Source organism: Durio zibethinus, chromosome 15, assembly GCF_047325235.1.
Source record: "Durio zibethinus cultivar Kanyao isolate XHJ-2024 chromosome 15, ASM4732523v1, whole genome shotgun sequence".
Classification (NCBI taxonomy): domain Eukaryota; kingdom Viridiplantae; phylum Streptophyta; class Magnoliopsida; order Malvales; family Malvaceae; genus Durio; species Durio zibethinus.
The window spans coordinates 1,501,786-1,528,300 of NC_143176.1; the positions used below are offsets into that span (position 1 = coordinate 1,501,786).

Consider the following 26,515-nt stretch of genomic DNA (forward strand, 5'->3'; position numbering starts at 1 on the left):
ATTAAGAACTTTTGTTTTGTCAAAAAATAATTGTTTAAGATCATAAAAACTTATTCAAAATAATATAATACTATTTTACTAATATTTCAAAAATTAATAAGCAAGAGATTTAAACACTAAATCTATTTATCGAACCAGTTCAAATAGTTATGACTATTTAAATAATTATCTATCTCAAATCGTTATGATCTTTGTTTTATCATAAAACAATTGTTTCCATCCATACAAGCTTATTTGGAGTAAAATATTGCTAAACTAATAATATTCTAAAATTAATAAGTAAGAGATTTAAAAAATAAATGTATTTGTCGAACCCGTTCAAATAGTTAAGACCATTAGATCAATTATCTATTTCAAATCGTTTTGACCTTTTATTTAATCATAAAATAATTGTTTTAGTTCATACAAGCTTATTTGAACTAAAATAATACTATTTTATTAACATTTAGAAAATTAATAAGCAAGAAAGTTTTAAAAAATAAATCTATTTACCAAACAAATTCAAATAGTTATGACTATTTGAACAATTATCTATTTAAAATCGTTATGACCTTTTGTTTTATAATAAAAAAATTGTTTAAGTTTTTAAAAGTTTATCCAAAATAATATAATATTAATTTATTAATAATTCAAAAATTGAAAAGTTAGAGATTTAAAAAATAAAATCAATTTATCAAATCGGTTCAAATAATTATGGCAATTTAAACAATTATCTATTTTAAATCGTTATGAACATTTATTTTGCCATAAAACAAATTTTTTTCATTATAAAGCCTATTTGGAATAAAATAATACTAATTTATTAATATTTCAAAAATTAATGAGTAGAAGATTTAAAAAATAAATCTATTTATCAAACTAGTTCAAATAGTTATGACTATTTGAACTATTATATATTTCAAATCGTTATAACCTTTTATTTTGTCATAAAACAATTATTTATGTTCATACAAGCTTATTCGGAATAAAATAATACTAATCTAAAAATATTATGAAAATTAGTAACTAAGAGATTTAAAAAAAAAATTATTTGCTGAAATAGTTCAAATAGTTAAGGGTATATGAATAATTATCTATTTCAAATCATTATGACCTTTTGCTTTGTCATAAAACAAATGTTTTTGTTCATATAAGTTTGTTCAGAATAAAATAATATTAATTTATTAATATTTTAAAAATTAATGGGAGATTTAAAAAATAAATCTATTTACTATACCAGTTCAATTAGTTATAATAATTTGAACAATTATTTATTGCAAATCATTATGACCATTTGTTTCGTCATAAAATAATTTTTTCTATTAATACAATCTCATTCAAAACAAAGTAATGCTAATTAATTAATATTCTAAAATTTAATAAGTAACAGATTTAAAAAATTAATCTGTTGGCCTAACCAGTGCAAATAGTTTTGATTGTTTGAACAATTATCTATTTCAAATCATTATGACCTTTTGTTCTGTCACAACAATTGTTTCTATTCCTATAAGCTTATTCGGAATAACATAATTCTAATTTATTAATATTCTAAAAATTAATAAGAGATTTAAAAACTGAATTTGTTTATAAGTTCAAATAGTTATGACTATTTGAGTAATTACCTATTTTAAATTGCTATAACCTTTGGATTTGTCATAAAATAATTTTTTCTATTCATACAAGCATATTTTAATTAAAACAATACAAATTTATTAATATTCAGACAAATTAATAAGTAAAAGATTTAAAAAGCAACTCTATTTGCTGAATAAATTCAAATAGTTATGACTATTTGAATAATTATTTATTTCAAATCATTATGACTTTTCGTTTTTTCAAAAAACTAATTATTTTGTTCATAGAAGCTTTTTTGGATTAAAATAATATTATTTATTAATATTTCAAAAATTAATGAGTAAAAGATTTTAAAAATAAATATGTTTACCGTACAAGTTCAAATAGTCATAACTATTTGAATAATTATCTATTTGAAATCGTTATGACATTTTGCTTCATCATAAAACAATTATATTTGTTAATATAGGCTTATTCAAAATAAAATAATACTAATTTATTAATATTCCAAAAATTAATGAGCAAGAGATTTAAAAAATGAATCTATTTATCGAAAAGTTTGAATAGTTATGACTATTTGAACAATTTTTTATTTCAAATCATTATGACATTTTATTTTGTCATAAAATAATTATTTCTGTTCATATAAGCTTATTTCAAATAAAATAATATAAATTTATTAATATTTCAAAAAATTAATAAGTAAAAATTTTAAAAATAAATCTATTTTCTAAACACATTCAAATAGTTATGGCTGTTTGAACAATTATCTATTTCAAATAGTTATGACCTTTTGTTTTGTTATAAGCCAATTATTTCTGTTCATACAAGCATATTTGAAATAAAATAATACTAGTTTATTAATATTTCAAAAATTAATAAGATTTAAAAAAATAAATCTGTTTACCAAGCAAGTTTAAATAGTTATTATGCCTATTTGAACAATTATTTATTTCAAATAGTTATGATATTTTGTTTTGTCATAAAATAATAGTTTCTATTCATATAATTTTATTTGAAATAAAATAATACTAATTTATTAATATTCTAAAAATCAATAGGTAGGAGATTTAAAAGTAAATCTATTAACCAAACAAGTTAAATAGTCATGTCCATTTGAATAATTATTTATTTCAAATCTTTATGACCTTTTGTTTTTTAATAAAACAATTGTTTCTATTCATGCAAAATTATTCAGAACAAAATAATACTAATCTATTAAAAATTTGAAAATTAATAAGAGATTTAAAAACTAAATTTGTTTACAGAAATAGTTTAAATTGTTGTGATTATGTGAACAATTATCTATCTTAAATCATTATGATCTTTATTTCATCATAAAACAATTGTTTCTTTTCATATAAGCTTATTCAGATTAAAATAATACTAATTTAATAATATTCCAAAAATTAATAAGAGATTTAAAAAATAAATGTATTTATCGAACCGGTTCAAATAGTTAGGACTATTAGAACAATTATCTACTTCAAATTATTTTGACCTGTTGTTTAGTTATAAAAAAATTATTTTAATTCATACAAGCTTATTCAGAATGAAATAATACTAATTTATTAACATTCAAAAAATTAATGAGCAAGAGATTTAAAAAAAATTTATTTATCGAACAAGTTCAAATAAATTTGACTATTTGAACAATTATCTATTTAACTTCATCAAACCTTTTGTTTTATCATAAAACAATTGTTTCAGTTCATAAAAACTTATCTAAAATAAAATAATACTACTTTATTAACTTTCAAAAATTAAAAAGCAAGTTATGACTATTTGAATAAATATCAATCTTAAATCATTATGATATTTGTTTTCTCATAAAATAATTATTTCTAATCATACAAGCTTATGGAAATAAAAATAATACTAATTTATTAATATTCTAAAACTTAGTAAGACCTTAAACCTTAAACCCTAAACCCTAAACCCTAAACCCTAAGCCCTAAACCCTAAACCCTAAACCCGAAACCCCAAACGCCGAACTCCAAACCCCAAAAACCCCAGACCTCAGACCCTAGACCCGAAACCCTAAACCTCAACCCCAAACCCTAATCCCAAAACCCAAAACCCAAAACCCAAACCCTAACCCTAACCTCTAAACCTTAAACCCTAAATCCTAAACCTTAACCCCAAACCCCAAAACCCTGAACCCCAAACCCCAAACCCCAAATGCCAAACCCCAAATGCCAAACCCCAAACCTCAAAAACCTTAAACTCGAGACCCTAGACCGGAGACCCGAGACCTGAGACCTCAAACCCTAAACCCCAAACACCAAACCTAATACAGATACTTGAAAAGCTTATTAGTAGGTTTAGTGCAAGTTTCAATAGAATGACCCATGTTCCCAATTGATTCATCGAAGCAATGAATGGTTTTATGAATGGTAAAAGAAAGACAACTAATTTTCATCTCAAATGTGAATGCTTTCCTTGAAAATCATCTATTAGACAAAGATAAACTCATGGATCATTATAAAAGACTACATGTCTTCAAGACATATCTATTTTATATATGCTAGCAGCTTGCTTCCTTTGCTTAAATAGTCTCTACAGATCAATGTGAATGAGTTCTCAAAATTAAATCCTAAAATAATTGTTATTATTGTCTAAACATTCATCATTTGGAATGGGAATAAAAAGACATGAGAAAAAAATCAAAGCATGGACTAGTGGTTGGGATTAAAGAGAAAATTTAATGAATTGCATCACACTTGCCTTTTATTAAAATGATAAAAAATGAAATCTTATTACATAAAAAATTCTAACATTACTTTGAAAGAAATCCAAAAATGATAAGCAACATCCAACTAGCCTTAACATCTTTCTTAAAAAAAAAATCCTCTATGTGATTAGGTAAAGGAATTTTATTGACATCTTACCCCTGATTCATAGAAGCTCACTACGCATTTCCAAATCAAACTTTGCACCTTGTGTTTGAAAGTAGGGCAAGTTTCAATAGAATGACCCATGTTCCAATTATGATAATCATATGTGGCATTAGCATCATACCATTTTGGATATGGTGGCTTTAATAGTTCTTGAATAATTGAAGATACCAAATCATTCTTGACTAGTTTTGGGAATAACTCACTGTAAGTTATAGGGATAGATCAATGCGGGCCCTTTCTTGGTTATTTCAAAATCTCCTTAAATCACTCGCTCTGTTGTTAGTCTTTGAAGTTGATGTAGTGATATGACCAGTCCCATATGCAGATACTTAAAAAGCTTATTAATAGGTTAGTGGGTAACCTGGTTATGGATATAGTTGGTAAGGAGCCTACAAAATACCAGTAACTATGGGATAGCAAACAAGGTGAATAGACGATTGATATAGGGTATAGCTTTTGAATTGTTGCCTATCAAAATTTATAGCTTGGGTTTCAGTTTCTTTCTTTTTAGGCAACCCTTCTTTCTTGATGGTTTCTCCTTCTTGAAGCTTGCCACTCTTGATGGCATTTTCAATAATTTCTCCTGAAATCGCTATATCAATAAAGTTTTTTGTTGTATTCCCTATCATCTTTTCATAATAAAGAGATTTTAAAGTGCTTACAAATAGCACTGTGGTTTTTTTCTCAGTCAAAGGTGGCTGAACTTGAGTAGCTATGTCTCTTCATATCTAGGCATAATCCTTAAATGATTCAGTCACATTTTTTTCCATATTCTGTAAGAAAAGATGATCAGGAGCTAGATTTATTATATGCTGATACTGACTAATGAAGCTACAGGTCATATCACTCCAAGATTGAATACGAGTCTTATCCACTTGGACATACCACCTAACAACAAAGCCAATAAGGCTATCTCAAAATATATGCATAACAGCTTTTCATTATTAGCATGGGCAACCATCTTCCGATAGTACATGGTAATGTGGATCTTTGGGTACTTTGTACCATCATATTTCTCAAACTTTAGTACCTTGAACTTCAGAAGAATAATGACATATGGGACTAAACAAAGCCCAGTAATATCCATAGAACCATAACCAATTCTTTTGACTACTCATAACCTTTTCTCTAACAAGTTCATCTTCTATTTAGCTTTTGAGCCTTCTAAAGTTTCCTTCTCATTAGGCCTCAACTTTTCTTTCTCTTTTAGATCATCCAAGTTAAGGATTTGTATTGTTTCTATTGCCTTCTCAATAAAGATAGGATTTACATAACTCTGGTATGCCTTGGATTTGAAGTTGATGGCATTCCGGAGTATGTATACTCTATAGGATATGTGAACTACTATAGTCGTACATCCTATGTGGACTGGGCTTAATGAGGTGTAAAATCATAAGGATATTGAGGATCAACAACTCTTGTGAGGGCTGGTTTGGCATGCTAGTATTTTCTTCTACATCATTTCCCTTATTCAATTTATTCAAGCATTCTATAATCTTACTCAACTCTCTTTCAAGTTTTTCTTGGGCCTTCTCTATTTTTTTAGATGATTTGTATTTTCTTATTCCATTTCCCTGGCTCAAGCTCTAGTGTTGTACTGATGATGAATAGGTTGAACTGGGTTATTAGACGGTGGAGCTATCTTTAAACCTTGTACCATAATTACATTATAAAAAATGCTATGCTTTATGTTTGGTGTTTTGATGCATGAATGGAATGTACATTTCCATGGACGAAATCTAATATGTGGCAAATATTCCCTCTATAAAAATGATGCAAATGCATAATGTTAAATATGACAATGAAAATGATAATGCAAATGCATAAAATCAAAAAAAAAATTGGTTAGATCATAAACTGTTCCTTCTTATGTCTTAACATCAAATTACATCTATCAATGGGTAAAAAAGGCTCTATCTTAAGGTTGGCATCTTAAGTGTAAATTATATGTAGGGTTAGGTGACTTTGACCACTAAAGGCTCCTAAATTGTTCTTTACATCATTGTCCATCACAAACTAGTAAGGCATTCCAATCCTCACCCATCACAGGCTACCAACATAAATGATTCAATTTGAGTGGGAGTATTTCACTAGCCATTGCAGAGATTATCATCTTACGAAAGCATAAGTACTTTACTCTCTCCTAAGAGGGATGAAGCTTAGGTATAGAGCTCATGTAATGTAAATGCATATGATAATGTGTGTGAAAGAACATATTCAAACCCCCTCATAATTCAAATGAAAGAGAAAAAAAAAACATTAGTAAATAGATAATTACAATTTAAAAGCATTAGATCATAGGATAGGACAAAATTAAAATGTTATGGCCTGACTCTTAATATTCCCTAGTGGAGTCGCCAAACTATCATAACATATAGATCCAAAAATCTATAGCTAGACTTAACAAATGAAGTCATCATTAATCTTTTATCTAGGTGTGATTGGCCACCTAATGAATCTATCTTTTTAAGGAACTCAGCTTCTGACCTTTTGAATAGAACTAGGTTCGAAAGTTCAATTACGTATGGGGAAGGTTATAGCACTCCCATGACTCCCATCCTAAATGGTACCATTTAATTTTAAATTATCCTAACAATTATCTTGGTTCTAATGGTTTTATTTATTGAATATTGGAAATAACTTCTAAGATTTCTCCTTCAATCTAGTAGAATTCTTAAAAATACTTCCTCATCTCAAGAGTATTTAAGAATCCCATTTGTTTTCTTGAAGAGACTCTATTGTCAAAAAAAGGTTTAATAATTTTTATTTTGATTTTTTTATTGAAAATATATTTAATCATTCTACCATTTGGGCCAAATTAGAAATATCTCCTTACCTAAAAATTTCTTAGGTAATCAACCATTTGTGATTACTAAAAATTTCATCCTCTGAATTTATTTTTTATTTTGCAAGTTTTATTTCTAAATTTTCCAACATTTGGGCCAATTTAGAAAATTTTTTTATTTCTAAAATTTTCACCATTCGGTTCTATTTAGAAATTCTTTTTTTTTTTTAATATCTTTGGAAAGAAAATAATATGACAATTATTTTTTGAAGCTTCATTTAAATTCTTTCACCATTTGGGATAAATTTAAAGAAAATTTTCACCAGTGATTTCTTAAGAAATTTATCATTTGAAATTTCTAAAATTCTCATCCTTGGATAATTGTCAAATATTTTCAACCAAAAATTTTTCATTTGGAAAAGAATACAATTACTTTTATTGAAATTTCATCTAAATTATTCCACAATTTTGGACAAATTTAAGAGAAATTTCTCACCTAGAGATTTTTTAGAAAATTTGCCATTTGAAATTTTTAAGAATCTCATCATTGGGTAATTAGCATTTTAATTTCAAAATTATATTAAATTTGTGTTTTTTATTTTTTTAAAAAAATAAATGTTAATTATTGATGTTGAAATTTTATCTAAAATTTTCTTCCATTTGGGTTAAATTTAGAAAAAATTTTCATCTAAAAATTTCTAAAAGAAATCACTCATTTGTGATTTTTTAGAATTTCATTACCAAATCAATATTCTTGAATTTTAAGCTTTCATCCCTAAAATAATAATAATAATAATAAAGTTTTTATAATTTAAAAGAAAATTCATTTAAAACTTTTTGTTTAATATTATATACTTTATCCATATCAGATATAAAAGTACTTTCCTAAAACTATGCATCAAAATAAAGTCACTAACCAGAAAATAATTGAATCACATAATAAATAGGGAAAGACAAATAAGTACCAAAAGTAGGAATTGGAGCTTGTGAGCACGTGGGCTTTTAAACTAAAATCTCTTAATAGTCAATTTGTTGGCTTTATCAAATCCTTTTGCTTTTATTGTTTGCTCATTTCCCTTTCTCGTTTGCTTTTTTCTTTCTTAGATTTTCAATTAAGGCACTTTTTTTCTTGCTTCTTCCCCTAGTGACTTTACATGATGGTCTGTTAAATGTCACCACTCTAAAAACAAGCTGTGCCAATTTTTTCCTTAGGTTTCGGCTGAGTATTTTTTTTTGTTTCACTGTTGATTTCTTATGTGTCATTTTGCTAATGATTAACAGGTCTATTTATAGGTGACAATTCTAGTCCAAATAGTGCTTCAACTCATATTAAACTCTTGATAGAGTCTATTTGATAGTTGGATTAGGATTGAATTTCATTTTTTTTAAAAACTTTTATCCAACTAAACAATCCTTTTTTAACTAAATATTTGCCATTTTTATGTTTTTTTATTGAAAAATAAATAATAAAATAAATTAAATTTTAAACTTCAGACAAAATGGGGTGTCTACACCCATGGCTTTGCTCCAACATTGAAATGATTAGGCAACTCCACTCTTGATCCCAAGCCTACCCCAACAACCATGGCAGCTTGCAATGCAACATGGTCAACCTTAAACCTGGCTAGCTCTTCTCGCAAGGTTGACACCATGGATTCCAACACCTTAATACACTGCATGAGCTTCTCCATTGCCTTATTTGAAGATCCCTTAATGTCCCTGAATCGATCTATTATCTGAAAAAGCCTTCCCCACTAGTTTATAGATAGGCGTTCCTTGAGCACCTCGTTTTGGCCCCCTATCTAGTTTTCCCTAGCCATGCCATAGCCAAAACACACAAACTATTAGACACAAATGCACAAACTGAAGGTTTACCTCAACTCTAGTAGAAACTCTAGCAATTTAGTTCTGGTCCTCGTAAACTAGCACACTAGCATGACATACTAGGATAGCACACACTGTCAGGCACCAGTCTGCACACTGGCTCAGCATACCAGTATCTCAGTTAGGCACTAGTTTGTACACTTGCACATCTGTATATCATGCCCAGTGCACCTACAACATACAATAATAAATTGTCAAGCACCTATCCTGTACTCTAGTATGTGTGTACCTAGCACACCAAGATCATTTCACTAACACATGAGCATAATACCCCTTCTAAGATGCCCGCACCATGTAGCAAACCACCTGCACCATACAGTAGAATATTCATACACACTGTAAATGTCTGCACACACAGTATGAAGCCTACACAACTTACCATAATACCCATACACCATACCACGATGCCCACACATAAGTCCCCTAACCTGTATCGATGCCAACTCTGGCTCACACGGTAACTTTAGCTCATTTTGTCATGAACAAAGATTTGTTGTACACTCTAAACCAAGGCTTTGATCACCACCTTTGGTCTGATCCAAGCTTTGATACCCCTGATATTTGGTTTGCTGCCTACTCCCAATTGCCAACTCCTTCGAACCAGGCACTAATACCACTTGTTATCAAACTATATGGCCTACTCCTAACTTTTTTGAAGCTCTAATACCTTTTGTCATGGGTTAAGACTCAAGCCCCAAGCTCACATAGTTTCAAAACATGGGGATAGACTTTTTTGTATCCTAGATCAGCCTAACACAATAAATGGTGCACAGACACATTAGAACACGGGGCTTGATTGCCTAATACATTGCAAAAAAAAAAGGCATAGCAAGTGCCTGAAGAAAAGCTAACAAAAGAACAATAAAAAGGTTTAAGGCAAGAGTAAAGAACTTATTACTCAATGGTTTTAGTGTCTTCCCTTTTGTAGATGAGGGTAGGAGACTCTCTATTTATAAGTGAGGCCTCCTTTACATTTAGTGCTTGAGATATGTTCCTAAACTCTAGAGATTACACCAGTTAAATCCTTTGATTCTAAAAGATATGATACAATCATTGATTTTAAGAGATATGATGCTCCAGTATATTCTTAGCATTTTTTATCCAATATGAATGAGAATCTATCATGGTTGTTCTAGGCCCATGCTTAGTGCCACTCATGCCTAGGCTTGTACTCGTGCCCACACCTAGGCTCAACTCAGTGTTGCCAACTCTAATTATCTCAGGTCTAGATTTAGGTATGCCCACACTTAGGCCTAATTGTATGCTCACACCTTAATCATTTATGTTTCCAACAAGGTCTGATTAGGTGCCCACATGCTCGCCTATGCACCCGTACTGGTCGCACTTACACCCGTACTGGCCGCACTTAGGCTTAGCTCGACTGTGCCAAACCTAAACACCTTGCTTGAGTCACTAAAGCCATGATCACTGCCCACACCATTGTTCTAGGCTGGTTTCTTGCAACCTGGACCTCCAGTGCACCTCAAGGCCTAGTCCTCTTAGTTGTCAGACACTATCCCGTTAAAAGTTAAACTATCACCAGACTTGGAAAGAACCCTTGGCCCTAGACCAGTTTACAGACCATGACACAAGCAGAAAGTGTAGTCATAGGCTTGGCCTAACCAAGTCTTTTGGGTATTTGGTAGTCTTACGGTCCCTTCTCATTAACCATAAAAATGCTTTGGCCTAGCCAAGCTCGTGCATGCAACCAATTATGTCCAAGTCCCTAGGAACAAGTCCCTAAATTAGGCAATGTCCACTTGGGTGGTGACAACAGAGTTTGCTTGTACAATCTTGATGAGACCAAGTATTGATGGTGTCACATCATTGTTACTTGTTGGATGGAAAAGGTACTCTCATGGCCTTTGCTTTTGTTTTTCCCATACAAAATGATTGTGGCATGGCCTTGCATGTCATTTTCTCCATTCACTTATCGAGTAATCGATCAGGTGGGTTATGGATCGGTGTGCATGGATGCTGCCACTTATACATAATGGGCATATGAGTGATGCTATGGTTGTATGTGTTGGCAGGCTCCATGCTCAATGCATCAAACTGTCAACCTATCATCCTCTTCATTCTCTTTCAATGTGGTCATTATACCCTAAGGATGCAATCGAGATCCTATGCTTTATACCTAAATCAATGAAAATTAGATGTCTTACTATCTCTCATCCATATTTTATTTTTAGAGGCTATGGGTTGGACCTTAATCATGCCTTGTGTCCTTAGTGTGCCACCCAAACTTCCATGGCTACAATGGTGCACTAGTGTTCGATCATTTTCTTTGATGTGAAATGTTTTATGGGCATAAGCTCTTGGCCCTTATTCGTCTTATGCTTTAAATTCACGTGCTCAACACACACGATGTTTCTACTCTGTGTTGGCTCTCTCTTTCAATTAGTGCATTCAGGCCTATGCGATGCCAACATCTTAAAGGATGCTACGTGGTTGATCCTACTAGTAGTCATATACTTGTCACAAAGATTAAACCATGCATGTGTAAGTATAAACTAATTTAGACTGTGAAACTGTGAATGACTCATTAAATTAGTTATAGTTTGTTTGATGGTATCTACTACTCGGATAACCATAGTAATTCTAAAGCTAATATGTATAACAAACCTTGACTTCTGAAAGGTATGCATTTATTAGATAAAAAGTCAATACAGGCTTTGCCAATTGCTATGATGATTCATGATAACTCAATGGATCACATAGCCTTTGTGCTGGTAATGCATTATTCAAATTTCTACCCTATCAACTTTTGATGGTAGGATAGTGGTCTACTATGGTAGTGACAGGTGATGAAGAATTAGGGTTTGATTCCAAAAGGATGCCTAAGAATAGCTACCACATCTAAGAAAGGTAGTAAGGGTGTAAATTACCCAATCCTGACATAGGGAGGTAGTGACAATAAATAACAATACAAGGCTCTATGAGTCTCATAATTGGAATGAGTACAATCTAAATCTCTTAATGAGGATCCATTAGAAGGCAAGTCTGGTGCCAACAACCGTGGTAATTCTAGCTCTAATAGCATATATTTAAGTTGTTGTAGTTAAAAAGATCATAGTTAGAACTAGGATTAGGTTGTTTGGTCTGCCTTACAGTAAGCACTAGTCTACTATTCCTTACTATCGATGATTTGATCCTAGCCTTAATTGGCTAGGCCATTCCTCTGGCTCTATTACTTTAAAAAAATTAGAGCGGTCAAAGCAGGCCTATGCTTGTATATATTAGCATGGGATAACATCATAGGATTTTGGTCCTATTATATTGGCCTTCAAGATTGGAGTAAAAATTAATAGGGACAATCGGGGGCATTTGTATTTCATAATTAGAGGTGAAATTCTTGGATTTATGAAAGATGAACAACTATAAAAGCATTTTCCAATGATGTTTTCATTAATCAAGAATGAAAGTTAGGGGCTCAAAGATGATCAAATACCATTCTAGTCTCAACCATAAATGATGCCGACTAGGGATCGATGGTGTTACTTTTAGGACTCCACGGCACCTTATGAAAAATCAAAATCTTTGGGTTATTGGGGAAGTATGGTTGCAAGGCTGAAACTTAAAAGATTTGATGAAAAGGCAACACTAGAAGTGGAGCTTGTAGCTTAATTTAACTCAACATTAGAAAACTTTCTAGGTCCAAACATAGTAAGGATTGACAAACTAAGAGCTTTTTCTAGATTCTATGGGTGCTGGTGCATGTATCACAGGCTTTAGACTTTAAACCTGAATCCGTGCAGCCTTAGGCTAGAAATTGACTTTGTATGCGTAAGTTTAGCCTACTACATAAGTGTGCATGCAAACAACTAGAAAAGGCAGAATACACATGCTAGAAAACACAAAAGATGCTAGAATATGCTTTGTATATTACTGAAGTGTGTGATTGATACAACTAAGGGATGGGTAATTCTATTTATAGCCTTAGCACTATATGGCTATTCCTAAAATCAAAGGATTACATGAGTCCTAGAATTAAGGGATTACAATTAAAATATAGATTAAATCTTGATTCTAATGATCCCCTTCTGATTCTTAGGGTTAACCAGATCCTCCAGTCGTATGTTACCAAACTTGGATGCTTTTAGATGGTTATGGATTGATCCCACTCTCCTAGGCCTACTTAGGTGTGGTGTGGGCATGATGTGGGCCTAGCCCTGATTGTGCAGGTTGGCTTGAGTGTTGTACAGGTGACCTAGACACTTCTCCCATGCTTATTGTGCAATCCATTGCTACTATCCCTGGTGCTCAAGCCTAGGTCGCTAGTGTTCGAGCCTTAGCTATTGGTGTGCCCACCCATGGCATGACATTCTCGCCACTTGATCTCACAATGCTTGCATCATGTCTTCTACATAAAACTATCTAATATGGTCTTCAAACTACCATAAGTCATCTGCTAGTTCCTAACTAGCTTCACTGTTTGGAAACCCCTTCCACTACATAAAGTATTCCTATCTTGGTTGATAATTTTGTTGCTTTACAGTCAGAATGCATTAAACCTCTTTCTTATATGGGGCCTGGCTCCCAATGGTGCATGCCTTGACTTTGCCTATCCTGGATCCTTCTGGCCCTCGTAGAACTACTTAAGCATGCTCACATAAAAAATTGGGCATTCTCTGAACTTTGATGGCATATCCAGCTTGTAGGCAACCTTGCCTACCCTTTTAAGAAGATTAAACCCTTATGTAAGCCTTTATGGCATATGATGGGGTGTAGCTTAACCAAGACCAAGTCCCTTACTTGGAATTGCACGTCCCTTTTTTTTTGGTCCACCCACTTCTTGACCTCTTCGTAGCTTTATTTAGACAGACTTTGGCCAAGTTAGCTTGCTCCTACCAAGCTTTGCCAAACTTGTAGGCTACTAGGTTAGGCCCTATATAACTTGCAACAATTGAACTGTACGTTAACGATTGCTACCTTATCACAATCTCAAAAGGACTTTGGTTTGCTACTTCACTTCATTGCAGGTTGTATAAGAAGTGGGTGACATCAAGCAACTTTAGCTAGTCTAATTATGTGTCACTCACATAGTGCCTGAGGTCAACCTCTAACAATCTATTCACTCGCTTGATCTACCCATTGGTTTAAGGATGTATGTTGGTGGAAAAGTTTAAGTCTGAACCCAATAGCTTTTATAACTCAGTCCAAAACTACCCTGTGAATCGTCAGTTCCAATAGTTAAAAATGATCTATTGTACTCCTCAATTCTTCACCATATTTTTCAAGAATAAATGAGCTACCTACTTGGTTGGGCACTCCTTAGTTACTGAAACAAAAATCCTATACTTGGAAAACCTATCTGCCACTACCATAATGCTCCCAAACCCATCTACCTTGGGTAACTAACTATGAAGTCAATAGTGATGCTCTCCTATGGTCACTTTGGTATAGGCAGAGGCTCCAAGAGACTATCTGGTGGCTTGAGCTCTACCTTGTCCTGTTGGCACATAAGACAAGTCTTCACATAGGCCTCAACATCATCTCTCATGTGTGGCTAGTAGTAACGATCCTCTAGCAAGGCTAAGGTATGGTGCACACCTGAGTGACCAACCCACTTTGAATCATGGCACTCTTGCATCACCTCCTTGCGAAGCTTCCCATGCTACAGCATAAACAACCTACTGCCCTTGGTGTATAATAAACCATCATATAGCCAAAAATGTCTAGTCTTACCTTGCTTGGCAAGATCAATTAGAATTTGTGTTATAGGATCATGGGATAGCCCTTCCCTGATGTGAGGTGCCAAAAACCTCTCTATTTGGTTAATGGCAGTAAGGCTCACCTTCCTACTAAGTGCATCGGCCATTATGTTTACCTATCCAATCTTGTACTCTAACCTATAATCAAATTTCGTAAGAAAATCTTACTAGTAGGTTTATTTGAGATATAGCTTCTTCTGTATTTGGAAGTAGCTAGTTGCAACATTATTGATTCTAACCTTAAACCTTGACCTTAATAAGTAATGCTGCCAAGTGTGCAAGTAGTGCACCATTGCTACCATATTCTTTCTCTTAGACCATGTATCTGCACTTGGTTTCGTTGAGTTTCTAGCTCTTAAATGCAACCAGATGGTTTTTTTACATTAGCACACCCTCATCACAAAGTCTAATGCATTTGTATGCACCTCATATAGATTGGCATGGTTTGGCAAGGCCAACACTGGCTTTTCAATCACTACTCGCTTCAACCAATTAAAAGCTTCCTAGCATTTGGTGCTCCACTCCCACACTCTCTTTTTATTGAGCAAATTAGTCAATGGTGTGGTGATGGCTAAGTGGCCTTTGATGAAGTGCTGGTAATAGTTGATTAGCCCAAGGAATGATCTCAACTTAGTGACCTTAGTTGGCAATTCCAAATCCAGAATTGTTTGGACCTTACTTATATCATACGTATCTTGCCACCTCTTACTATGTGGCCTAGAAACAGTACCTTTCACTGGGTAAATGAGCACTTCTCTTTTTTCATGAATAGTTCATTCACTTGTAGCACCTCGAACACCTGTCTTAAGTAGTCTACATGCTTTTTCAATGTCTAGCTATAGATCATAGTATCATCAAGATAAGCCATAACAAAATGATTAAGGAATGATTGTAGTGCCTTGTTCATGAGCATGTAGAATCTTGTCAGAGCATTGGTGAGTCTGAATGGCATAACTAAGAACTCGTAAGAGCCACAACAGGTGACACACATTGTTTGGGCTTATCTCTTTTCGTGATCCTAACTTGTTAATACCCTAACCTCAAATCCAACATGGTGAACCACCTTTATCTCCAAGTTGGTTGAACAAGTCTGCAATGAGGGGTAGGATACTTGTTCTTGATGGTTAACTTGTTCAATGCCCTTTAATCAATACACAACTGCAAGCACCCATCATGCTTGCATTGGAATAAAATTAGGGCACCATATAAGGCCTTCAATAGCATGATGTAGCCAGTATCACTTAGCTTCTTAAGCTGTTTCCTCAACTATTCCAACTCTAGGGTTGACATTCGATAAGAGGCTTTGGCTGGTGGCTTAGCCTTAGGCACCAGCTCGATCTTATGGCCACTTCTCTCTTGGGTGATAGCCTGCTAGGCAACTATGCAAGCATCACATCGCTAAAGGTCTCTAGCACCTCTAGCACTTCCAAAGGGATGTCAAACTTTGGCTCACTCAATTTATCATACTTTAGGGTAGCCAAGAAAGTGTCTTCATCCCTACTCACCACCTTGGCAAATTGAATGGTTGATAGCACCTTGATCCTAAGCCCGAGCTTGTACCTTAATGGTACAAGGCACTGGTAACATGTATCCAGAATGCATATACAGTTGGAAAAAGGTACAATGAAAGTGTTAATTAAAACAAGAAAATCTAAACCAACCACAAACTTATAGTCATCTAAGCGTATTACCTCAATGGTCTCCTTGCCCTTCTAACCTCCAAGCTATAGCTTTACCCCATGCATCACCCCAATGGTTGAAACCTCTTTAGAGTTAACTATCTTGATGGTACCAATCCCCTTGTGCACCTTCAAACTGAGTTTCTAGGCTCCATTACCAAACATGAACGAATGTGAAGCTCCTGTGTCCACTAGAGCATTCATTTTCTTACCTGCAACCAATAGATCCATATACATCAGTCCCTTTAGCTTGTGGCTTCCCTTACCTTGGATAGCATTGAGTATAATCGATCCAAGCTTTACTGTCTCCCTTCATGGCTCTTCATCCAACTAATTGTCTATGGCAGCCAACTTGCCTTTCTTGGAATAGTCTCAAACTCTATGTGATTCTTCACATAGGTAAAAAGAGAGCAGCTCTTGGTTTCTTTTAGCCTTCCACTTCCCTACCAGTGGCTTCCCCTAGCCATCCATATATGAACTATCTCAATCTCTATCTTTAGACCATCAGTCATGGTTTTCTCCCTTGGATTGTCGATCTCGATCTCTTTTGCCCTTACCTTTGGGTTTAGAAGACTCAAACTTGTTTTTGTTGCCTAAACTCCACTAAGGACTTAGCGGTGGTGATGGCCTTGGCTAGATCACGAACTCCCCTCCTTTGTAGCTCATGCTTCACCTATAACTTAAGCCCATCCATGAAGGCAAATAGACCCTCGGTCTCACTTAGATTTGAAATCTAAAGCATTAATTTAGAGAACTTCTGGACATACTTCTTGACCTCTCTTTGTTGAGTAAGCTGGCATAACTTTGCCTACACCTCATCATTGGCATGCTCAGGATAGAACTGCTCCCTAAATACTCTTTAGAACTCCTCCTAGGTTCTAATCAAGGCACCACCATGCCTTACATCATCACACTTGTGCCTTTACCATAATAAGGTAACATCAGTAAGATACATTGAAGTGGTGCTTACTTTAGTAGCATCATTCCATATGCCCATGGCTCGAAAGTACTAGTCCATCCCTCATAAAAAGTTATCCACTTCCTTGACAGCCATAGTCCCCTTGAACTCCTTAGGTTTAGGGATATCCATTTGGGACTTTGGCACTCCAGCTATTATGCCATTCCTAATGGCTATTTTGCAAGTAGTGAGCTCCTCTCTGAGCTCCTCGATCTTCTTACACATGGTCTCCACTAGGGTCTTTAAGGCTTCATTCTGTTAGGTGAACATATTAATGGTCTCATTCTGTATCTTACCTTTGAGCTCCTCCTCTCTAGTGTCCAAATCATCAAAGTAAGCCTCCACTTCATTAAGTTTCTCTTTCATATCACCCACAATCACCTCACCTTGGCCAACTGCCTATCTATGGTAGACTAGATGTCTCTTAATCTAGCTTTCTTCCCTTTTTCATGATCTTGCTTCTAGGCCTCTAGTTGTTGGCTAGCAATATCATTTTAGGATATTATTTTCATGAACGCCTTAAGTGTGACTTGGACATAACTGAACAAAACCTACTTTGATACCAACTGTCATAAGCTCCAGACTTTAAACTTGAATTCGTGTAGCCTTAGGCTAGGAATTAACTCTATATGCCTAAGTTCAACCTTCTATGTAAGCATGTATGCAAACAACAACAAGGAAAGGTAGAATACGCAAGTTAGAAAACACAAGGGATGCTAGAATACACTCTATATATTACTTAAATGTGTGATTGATACAACTAAGAGAGGGGCAGCCCTCTATTTATAGCCCTAACACTGTATGGCTACTCTTAAAATCAAAAGATTACATGATTCCTAGAATTAAGGGTTTACACATTAAAATACATATTACATCTTGATTTTAAAGATCTCTTCCTGATTCTCATAGTTGGCTAGACCCTCCAGCTATGTGCTATTGATCCTGGATGCTTTTAGATAGTTCTGGATTGATCCCACTCTTTTGGTCCACTTAGGTGCAATGTGGGCATGATGCAAGCTTGCCCTAGTTGTGCAGGTAGGCCTAAGAGTTGTATAGATGGTTTGGACACTTTTCCTATGCTTATTGTGCAAACCCCTACTTTTGTCCCTAGTGCTTGAGGCTAGGCTATTGGTGCTCAGGCCTTAGCTTTTAATGTGCCCACCCAAGGCGTAGCACATGGCTGTTCTTAGTTGGTGGAGCAATTTGCTTGGTTAATTTCATTAACAAATGAGACCTTAGCCTACTAACTAGGTATGTTGAGGTGATCCTTCGTGGCCAGCTTCTTAGAGGGACTATGGCCACTTAGGCCAAGGAAGTTTGAGGCAATAACAAATCTGTGATTCCTTTAGATGTTCTGGGTCGCATGCATGCTACATTAATGTATTCAATGAGTTTATAGCCTTGGTCGACAAGCACGAGTAATCTTTGAAATTTCATCATGATAGGGATAGATTATTGTAATTGTTGGTCTTTAACAAGGAATTCCTAATGAGCGTGAGTCATCAATTTATGTTGACTATGTCCCTAACCTTTGTACACATCACCTATCGCTTCTACAAATTGAATGGTCTGGTGAAGTGTTCAAATTGTAGCAATGTGATGGTTCACTACCTGTAACATCATGAAAAGTCCACAGGACCTTATCATTTAAAGGAAGGAAAAGTCATAACAAGGTTTTTGTAGGTGAACCTATAGAAGGATCATTGTCTAAACCAGCTCAATGAATGACCTAAGAATGCATTAATGAAACACAGAGGGGACAAGGGTGCCTCTATTCCCCTAGCCCTTTTTAACCTTAGGCAAGCATAATGGTTGCTTTATTTCATTTTTTGAGTAGGAGAAACAACCAGTGCCATTACCCATAGCTGAACAACAAACCCCTAGCATGAATCAAGCTAAGGAATTGGAATGAAAAAGAGTATGTATGTCATTATAGTCCCATTCATGGTGCATGTACAGGTGATGTCATGACTTTTTTTTGTAGTGAAAAACCAAAATGGCTCTCGACAATGGATATCTCAGCTCTCACATTGATGAAGAATACAGTGAAATACCTTACTTGGTGTAAATTACAAAATCCTATAAACCATTGAGTCTTTGAATGCAAGTTGCACCCAAAGTCATTAGGCCAAGGGTAAGTCTACTTGGGTGTCATACATCGTTGCCCCCTCTAACCCCCCACCCATCGATCTCTAATGAGGGGATGAAATATTGCCTCTCATAATATCGTCAGTCATGGTTGGCCCAAAAGTGAGTCCCTAACAACAATAGAGCCATTATCATCAATAATAAAGCTTTTAGCATGCCTTATCTCCAATAATATGGGCCCATTGTCCATCCAGACCCTATCGGCCCCCTCACATCACTCGATCGATGCTTACATTGTAACCTTAGGTTAGGTGGGATTACCTGTCGAGTTTAAGCATCTCAATAAGTGAAGGAAAAGAAACTTACCAAGATTCCCTTAGTAATGGTAAGCGAACTAAGAAAAGCCCATCCTGAGAATCGAGTGCCCTTAGCATTTGAATTATAGTCTAGATAAGCATCCTTAGTGGTGACAAGGCCCAAGTCTTCTAGAAAAAAGCACCAGAGAGGGTGAAAACCCATTATGCCTGGACCTTATTACACCATGAGGTGCTATTTATGAGTCATGTTGTTTAGGAATACAACCCCAATCGGGTGATAAATTTTATCCAAGGTTGAATATGAGCAAGAGACTGATAACAAACAAATACTACAAGGGAAAAATGAAAAAGATTTTGAAAAGAGAGTCAAATTGTGCTTGAAATTGTCAAGAGAGAAGCAGATAAGGGTTGGTGATACACCCTGATTAGATGTAAAAGGGCGAGAGCCAGTCTACTGATCAGCTCAGGGTATGGACTAACATAGGCCATGGCAATGGGCTAGCCTGGGCTTTTGATATACCTATGAAGACATCATTGCCACAATCATGAAATACAACATGTGCCATCGTTGTGCTCCTAGTATCGGCCTGTGGGCTCCCCATTTAGCCTGCCTTGAAACATGGACCAAAAAGTTTAACATGTGTGCGAGTCAATGGGCTAGAAAACCCATAAGGCACAAGTAAGTTGATTGGCAAGATCCCTTGTGAGTGCATCGTTGATTGACCTTAACCTTCTGAGAAAGGTTCAAGTGTGAGCATAGTTGTCGGGACCCAAAAGATGGTGAGCTATGCCTGAGTGGGGTGAAGCCAGAGAAAACTCTAGTAGAGGCTCACAGTGATACTGACATGCAAATCATTCATCTGACTTGGGTATAAGGATAAAAGACTAAATGAACTATCTAGTAGTTGGTTCCTACTAAAGTTTCCTTATGATAGTTAGAGCCCTTAGTGAGTTCTATCGGGTAAAGCCAATGATTAAAGGCATCAAGTTCGTAACACCCTCAACCTATTCTCAAACTTTAAATAGGTAGGATGGCACAACTACTTCATTAAGCCGTGCCACAGAATCGAGAGCACTAAGTGGGCTATTTTTGGTAAGCAAAATTGGTGATACAAGATGAACCAGAAGTCAGGTTACGGTGCTTAATTGCACATTAACCTAGAACCCACAAAGGGTGTTGGTAGATTAAGACAGCAAAATGGTGGTCATAGAAGTCAAAATCCACTAAAGAGTGTGTAACAACTCACCTACTAAACCAACTAGCCTAAAACATGGATGACACCTAAGCATGTGACCTATACTTGACTATTAGGGCAAAGGCCAGGCCCTAATGAGTAAAAAGGCATGGTGGTCATTGTAAAACCTAAGGTGTGAACCCAGGTGGAGTGACTGTCGGTGCAGATCTTAGTGGTAGTAGCAAAATTTCAAATAAGAACTTTGAAGGCCAAAAAGAAGAAAGGTTTCATGTGAATAGCACTTGCACATAGGTTAGTCAATCCTAAAAGATGGGGGAAGCCCATTTGATAGCACGTTTGGCATGAGTTTTGAAAAAGAATATTGTTAAAATTCTAGATCTAGGATGTGGCAGCTAATGACAACATTAAGGAGTTTGAAAATGTTAGTGAGAGCCTCAGGAAGAGTTATTTTTTTTGTTTAATAGTTGGCCCACCCTAAAAATGGCTTAGCTAGAGTTAGGTCCAATAGTCGAAAGAGCATCACATGTCATGTGCGATCCGGTATGCCCCCAGCAACCCTTGAAAATCTATAGGACTAGGTACCATCCATATTTAATTGTACTCATAATCATATTAGGTCTCTAATGTGAATAACCTTTGGTCGATGGAACAATGTAGGCAAGGGAAGTTGGCAAAATGGATCCATAACCTTAGGAAAAAGATTGGCTCTGAGGGTTGGGCACGGGGGTCCCAACCTGAAACTAATCGGCTACTAGTGCACTACTCAAGCTACTCTAGCAGTGAGAACAGATTGCCATGTGCTGACCAAGGGATGGACTAGGAACAGCTCCCTCGAGGGCCTTCCCTAGGTGACAAATGGTCACCTCATAACTAGTACAGACAAGGGGAATCAAACTATTTAATTAAAACAAAGCATTGTGATGGTCCCTACGGATGCTCATGCTATGTGATTTCTATCCAATGCTTTGAATGTCAAAGTGAAGAAATTCAACCAAGCACGGGTAAATGGTAAGAGTAACTATGACTTTCTTAAGTAAACAATTGCCTCGTCATCTAGTTAGTGATGTGCATGAATGGATTAACAAGATTCCCACTATCCTTATCTACTATCTAGTGAAACCATAGCCAAAGTAATGGGCTTGGTGGAATCAGTGAGGAAAAAAGACCTTATTGAGCTTGACTCTAGTTTAACTTTTTGAATTGACTTGAAAGGTGTAGGATAAGTGGGTGCCCATGGGTGAAATTGAAATATCACTACTTTTAACACTATTTTACTTATTATGTGAAGCAGAGTTGAGGCATGGCCATTTCTTTTAGACCTAAGGCTAGCCTCGGTCAGTCGATTTGAGTGGAAGATATTGTTAGGTGGAAAGTTTGGTTGGGGTGGCATATCTGTTAAAAGATAACGTAAGTGTCCTAAGATAAGCTCAATAAGAATAAAAATCTCATATGGAATAAAAAGGTAAAAGCTTGTTTGATTCTAATTTCTAGTATGAATATAAACTGTGAAAGCGTGGCCTATTGATCCTTTAGATCTTTGAAATTTGAAGCTAAAGGTGTTAGAAAAGTTACCATAAGGATAACTGACTTGTGGCAGCCAAGTGTTCATAGCGACATTGCTTTTCGAACCTTCGATTTTAGCTCTTCCTATCATTGTGAAGTAGAATTCACCAAGTGTTAGATTATTCACCCACCAATAGTGAACGTGAGCTGGGTTTAGACCATCATAAGATAGGTTATTTTACCCTACTGATGGTAGTGTCACAATAGTAATTCAACCTAGTACGAGAAAAACCATTGATTCACACAATTAGTCATTGTTTTTGGTTAAAAAGCCAGTGGCATGATGCTACTATGTGCTGGATTATGATTAAATCCCTCTAAGTTAGAATCTAAGCTAGAAGTCACCCAATTGTTAACCTGCAGTAAGGGCCTATAGCCCCCAAGGGCACATGTCATAGGTGTAGCCCTTGGGCAGATGAGTCACGTGAGCCTCTTTTGAGCTTAATTCCAACCAAGTAGTAGGTAGAATTCTTTGTAGGTGACTTAAATATGCAATGAGGTATTTTAAATGGTTGAGTGGCCTTGTTGCCATAATCCATTAAGATTCAACCCTGTCACTTTGATTCGTCCCTCCCTCCTCTCCACACACCCACTGAAGTCTTTTCACTTCATTTTTTTTACACTGCACCTTTCTGGGGAAATGGATGAATGGTGTTTTCCATTGCCATAGATTTGGTCAGGTGATGACATCTCTTTCTCAAGCATCAAAGTAAATGACAATTGAATGCCATTGGTATTCATTACAGCGATAAGCTCACCTTCAATGTGGGAACTTACCTTAAACTCTATCAGCACACACTAGCCTCTAGTGGGGGTTATTACCTCAAATGCCATCGATAGCATTTGGCCCTTGGTTGGTGTGGGCAATCGCATCCAACACCATTAGCAGATGCTGCCCTGTTGTTGCCTCAGACACCATCGCCAGATGCTAGCACTTCATGCAAGCACTTGCCTCAACTACCATCAACACAAGTAGGCCCTTGGTGTGTGTTATTACCTTGGACACCTCTTTGGTAGGTGTTGATGTCATGCCCTAGGTAAGCATACCAAAGCTAATGCCTATACACCAATGGCCTAAGCTTGAGCACCAGGGTCAAAGGTGGGGGTTTGTGCAATAAGCATGGTAAAGGCATCCAAATTGCCTACCTACTAATTAGGCCTACATGTAGAACTAGGGCCATATCTGTATAATGCCTGCACTGTACCTAAGTAGACCTAGGGGAGTGGGATTAATCCAAAATCATCTAAAAGGATCCAAGATCGGTAGCATATAGTAAGAGATCTGGTCAACCTTTAAAATCAAGAAGGGATCTTTATAATCAGGGTGTAATATGTGTATTAATGTGTAATCCCTTATTTGGGTCTCACTCAAGGCATTATTAGAAATAGCATCCCGAAGTGATATTGCTAGCCAATAACCAGAGGCCTAGGAGTAAGGCCATGGAAAGGGCAAGAAAGTTAGTTTGAGAGATATCTGGTCTACCATAGATGGGCAGCTAACCAACGTATAGGAGATAGTGGGCGATGTAAAGGAGAAGCTTCACAAGGTGGAGACTCACATTAAGGAGTTGGACTCTATGAAGGAAGAGCTCAAAGGTGAGTTGCAAACTGCTCTAAATCAGACCATCGACATGACAATCCAATGGAATGAGGCCTTCGAGGCTCTAGTGGAAAGCATGTGTAAGGAGATGGAAGAGCTCAAGGGGGAGTTCACTACGTATAAAAGAGCCATTGGGAATGGCATGATCACTAGAGTGACTAAGTCCTATATCGATATCCCCAAGCCCAAGGAGTTCAAAGGGACTAGGGCTACCAAAGAAGTGGACAATCTTTTTTAGGGGATAGACTAGTATTTTCAGGCAATAAGCATGCAAAATGATGCTACTAAGGTAAGCACTACTTCAATGTATCTTATTGATGTTGCCTTGTTTTGGTGAAGGCACAAGTATGATGATGTGAGGTGCAGTGGTGCCTTGATTCAAACCTAGGAAGAGTTTCAGAAACAATTCAAGGAGTAGTTCTACCTCAAGTATGGCAATGATGAGACACAGGCAAAGTTACGTCAGTTTACCCAACAGAGGGAGATAAGGGAGTATGTCCAAAAGTTTTCTAAATTGATGTCACAAATTTCAAATTTGAGTGAGACTGAGGCTCTATTTGCCTTCATGGATGGACTTAAGCCGTGAGTGAAGCACAAGTTATAGAGAAGGGGAGTTCGTGATCTAGCCAAGGCCATGACCACCACAGAGTCCCTGGTGGAGTTTAGGTCATAGAACAAGTTAGAGTCTACCAAGCCCAAAGGGAAAAGCAAGAGCAAAAGGGATCAAGAACTACAGTCCAAGGGTGGAGACCATGATCGCTAATCCAAAGATGGAGATTGAGACTTTCAAACAATGATGGCCAAGACAAGCTACCAATAGGGAAGTGGAAAGCTAAGAAAGACCAACAGTCGATCTCTTACTTTTTTTATAGAAGGCCACATAGAGCACAAAACTGACCCAAGGAGGGCAAGCTGGCTGCCATAGACAAAGGGTTAAATGAGGAGCTAGAAAAGGATACTACAAGGCCTAGCTCAATTGTGCTTAATGTAATCCAAAGTAAAAAGAGCCATAAGCTAAAGGGACTAATGTATATGGATTTATTGGTTACGGGTAAGAAAGTGAATGCTCTGGCCAACACAAGAGCTTCACATTTGTTCATTCCAAGTGAAGGATCCTAGAAACTCAGCTTGAAAGTGCACAAGGGGATTGGTACCATTAAGATAATAAACTTCAAAGAGGTTCCTACCATTGGAGTGGTATATGGGGTAGAGCTACAACTTGGGGATTGGAAGGGGAAGGAAACCATCAAGGTAATACCCTTAGATGACTATGAGTTTGCGGTTGGTTTAGATTTCCTTGTTTGGATTGATGCCCTCCTTGTACCTTTTGCCAACTACATATGTATTCTAGATGCACGGTGCCAATGCCTTATACCACTGGGCACAGGTCCAGGATTGGGACCAAGGTGTTGTCGACCATTCAATTTGCCAAGGCAATGAGTAGGAATAAAGACATTTTCTTGGTAGCCCTGAAGTGTGATGAACCTAGTAAGTGAGAAACCAACACCCTCTTAGAAGTGCAAGAGGTGCTAGAGACCTTCAGCGATTTATGCCTGCATAATTGCCTAGCAGGCTGCCACCCAAAAGAGAGGTGGACTATAAGATCAAGCTAATGCCTAAGGCTAAGCCATTAGCCAAGGCCCTTTATCGAATGTCACCCCTAAAGTTGGAAGAATTGAGGAAGTAAGTTAGGGAGCTAATCAATGCTGACTACATCAAGCCATCTAAGGCCCCATATGGTGCCCCAATGTTGTTCCAACACAACCATGATGGGTTCTTGCAGTTGTGTATTAACTACTAGGCACTGAACAAACTGACCGTTAAGAACAAGTACCTTATCCCCCTTATTATTGACATGTTCGACCAACTTGGAGGTGCAAGGTGGTTCACCGAGATATATTTATGGTTAGGGTATTGCCAGGTCAGGATCATGGAGGAAAACCATGTGTGTCACTGACTATGGCTCTTACGAGTTCTTGGTTATACCATTCGGACTCACCATTGCTTTAGTAACATTCAACACACTCATGAACAAGGTAATGCAATCATTTCTTGATTGTTTTATTATGGTTTATCTTGATGATATTGTGATCTATAACCAGACATTGGAAGAGTATGTTGACCACTTAAGGCAACTATTCGAGGTGTTGTGGGTGAATGAACTATTCGTAAAGAAGAAAAAATGCTTGTTTGCCTAGTGAGAGATACTGTTTCTAGGCCACATAGTGGAAATTGGCAAGATACACATGGATGTAGGGAAGGTCCATGCAATTCTAG

General features: G+C 36.1%; 1 non-coding gene and 2 pseudogenes across 1 annotated transcript; all 3 read left to right on the plus strand.

Moving 5' to 3' along the window:
- The first annotated feature begins 11,570 nt into the window (after nucleotides 1–11,570).
- LOC149514498 (18S ribosomal RNA) lies at nucleotides 11,571–12,673 on the plus strand (annotated as a pseudogene).
- A 6,799-nt stretch (nucleotides 12,674–19,472) lies between these two features.
- LOC149514499 (5.8S ribosomal RNA) lies at nucleotides 19,473–19,628 on the plus strand (annotated as a pseudogene).
- A 231-nt stretch (nucleotides 19,629–19,859) lies between these two features.
- LOC149514500 (25S ribosomal RNA) lies at nucleotides 19,860–23,206 on the plus strand. Its single transcript, XR_016328422.1, has one exon. It is a non-coding gene; the product is annotated as a 25S ribosomal RNA (ribosomal RNA).
- The last annotated feature ends 3,309 nt before the right edge of the window (nucleotides 23,207–26,515 follow it).